The 2,939-nt window shown below is 32.1% G+C and overlaps 1 long non-coding RNA gene across 1 annotated transcript; it reads right to left on the bottom strand.

The window, feature by feature from the left end:
- Positions 1 to 1,225: 1,225 nt before the first annotated feature.
- LOC128551899 (uncharacterized) lies at positions 1,226 to 2,266 on the bottom strand. The gene is made up of 2 exons (XR_008368915.1): positions 1,831 to 2,266; positions 1,226 to 1,378 (listed from the first exon to the last, which is right to left on the bottom strand). It is a non-coding gene; the product is annotated as an uncharacterized LOC128551899 (long non-coding RNA).
- Positions 2,267 to 2,939: the final 673 nt, after the last annotated feature.

Genomic DNA, 2,939 nt, shown 5'->3' with positions numbered 1-2,939 from the left:
TGTATGACCGAAAACGTGTGAAAATGGACATAATGACGTCGAAGCCATATATTCTGCGTAACTGAAACTACATTTGAGGGTCTAAACGAAATTTCAAAACAGTATTTTAGTTGTTTTATATTCATATCCAATTCCTGTTTGGGAAATTTCAGCAAACCGAGGTTTATTTACTTTCTTTTATGTATTTAATTATTCGAAAGGCTTATTTCATACAAAAAGTGACTGATTCACTACATTTTGCATACAAAACTGTAGCAAAAAGTCAAGAAACTGGTTTTTGAACCTTTAACAATGTGGAAGATCTCTCTCTCTCTCTCTCTCTCTCTCTCTCTCTCTGTACTAAAGGATAGATTTCAACCCCAAACACAGCCAAAGAGCCATGCATCTCACAGTGTACAGAAATTATATAAAAATATAATAGATGAATGTCATTCAATGTTACACACGTTTAAACATTAAATATGATTTTAACTGGGAAAAAGACTAACTAGTGTAAGGTGGTAAGAAATATATAATGGCATGATATCAAAATATCAAACAAATCATTTTAATAAAATCAATAATCATGAAATCTACTTCTTTTCTCGGTTTGATTTTAGAAAATACCTGATTCTTATTTTGTGTGTTTATCGTGTATATAAATACACATGTATAAAAGGATTTAGTCTTTCTTTTCTGAAATAAATTCATAATGCCAGTGACTCACGGACAAGACCAATAGTGCATTTCTAGTCGTAGTCCAAAGAAACTGATTTCTCAGATGTGTTGTCCAAAGAAACAGGGACTGACCGAGTTACTTAAATAATAACAAAACTTTATGAAGGGGAGGTGGAGAGTAATTGATATGTGAGGTATTTCACATGTTATTCTTTTAGCCTTCAGATGTCTGAGAATTTAAGATGGGTGGGACGAGGGAGAAAACGATGGATTAACACCGTTTCGCTGCATAATAGGTAGATGAGTTCACGGTTGAATTTGCTTGAGGTATAAAGTAACATTGCAGAACTGATATTTGAATAATAATGACCTTTTGATGGAGTAAATCCTAAAACAATATCACCTTTATCAGTCGGTTCTTTAAACATGGCTGCCATCATAACAAAGGGGAAGTAACAATTACAAATCTCGGAATATCTCGGATAAAACCGGAATTCCAAATTCTATTTTTGTAATATTCAAATTGAACCTCGCTTTGACTTTTGAAAAAATGGTGCAAGTAGTCACTTACATGTTTCTGTATTTTTCTGCTCGCACATTCATCTTTTCACTTGAAACACTTGACAATTAAAGTCGCTCGTACACGACTAAATGACATGCATTTTGTTCTTTGAGGTCTAGCAAATTGTTGTTCCTTTTCATTCCAAATAAGCTTCGTCAGCTACAACAAACAGCAAAGAACAAAAATATGTTAAAATTTATACAAAAAGCGCGTTCTTTATCATTAAAAATACGCGTTGTAGAACTTTCTGAAGACATAGTTACGTCTTTTCTCAAATCTAACTTTACTGCAATGCTTTTGCTTTATTGTATCTGTCTGTAACATACACGAACGGATACCTTATTATCCTTTATGTATCAGTAGTTTTAAAACATTTACATTCAAACCAAAACAGTTTACGACGTATACGTCATAAAACGAGTTCTTCTGTAAAACATACCGAATACTAACAAAACTGAATTAACATAGAAACAAGTAGTAATAACTGAATATCAAAAATGAAATTCAATGAAACAAAAATTAAATTCACTATCAAATGAAATTGAAATTTAACTATTTTACTACCCACTTATATGTTCCCTTTAGATTTGAAAGTATGTTTAAAACCTTACAACGGATTCCGCCAGTCCATATGCTATATATTTTAATGTACTTGACGTTTGGTAAGTGTATATTTCCCATACTTCAATCCTTGATACGTTTTTATCTCAACATTGATTCGAATTGTTCTGTCATGAACTAGTTTAACTTCATTCAAATCCTCCCTATACATATTTTCCTCTTTTTGGAACTGAAACGCCATTTTGTTTCCTGTCACAACCACCAGATTTAGCCTGTTCTTGTTGGTATACCTACCTTGTCCCAATTCAATTTTTAAATATATCCTCCTAATAAGTAAGTTCTTAAATGAGTTATTATCATGTAATAACGGCCTGATAACACACCCACACACACACACACACTTAAAAATATGTGTGTACAAATTCACTCCACTTGTGTTAGCTACGTTATGTTGTACATGCACGTTAGACGATATGAATGGGTGTCTCCATGATTCTAGCATGTGATTGGCTTATTTCATGATATAATAGGGATTGTTTACTTGATCAAGTATATGAATATAAAATTTCAAAATAGCTATATGACGGTTATAGACTAAACAAAAGTTTAAATGCACTATCGATATTATTTTCTCTCTTTGTTCTCGTCTGTTCAACAATGATCAGAGCTGAATGACTGATGATAAGCGTAACGGGGACAGTGTGTATTTTTAGATCAAGAGTCATGTCATATTTATGACACATTGTTCTCATAAACGCTTTTATTCAATACTATGATATTGTATTAATCTTAAGATACAGATTTAAAAATACAGAGAAATGCAGAGAAATAGTTACAACAAGTTTTTGACTCGGGGAGCTTGTGTGTCGTTATTGTTACATGCTTTGAAGATTTAGTAGACATCTACACATCTTTCTATATCTTTCTAGTTTCCATTGTGATATTGGCAGCCAGTAAAATTGTTTCAGAAGTATGACATTCTACTATAACTGAATCACTATAAAAGACACAACATCTAGGTCAGGGTGATACAGACTATTGTACTATCATCTGATACACACTATTTGGTTGTGAACATTTAGACGAATTAAACATTGTTTTGTCAATTTGTAAAGTAGTTAAAAAATTGTTTTAAAATTAATGTATTTTGCGGTTGATT

The sequence above is a fragment of the Mercenaria mercenaria genome, unplaced genomic scaffold (genome assembly GCF_021730395.1).
Source record: "Mercenaria mercenaria strain notata unplaced genomic scaffold, MADL_Memer_1 contig_1817, whole genome shotgun sequence".
Taxonomy (NCBI): Eukaryota; Metazoa; Mollusca; class Bivalvia; order Venerida; family Veneridae; genus Mercenaria; species Mercenaria mercenaria.
This window is presented reverse-complemented; position numbering and strand designations above follow the sequence as displayed.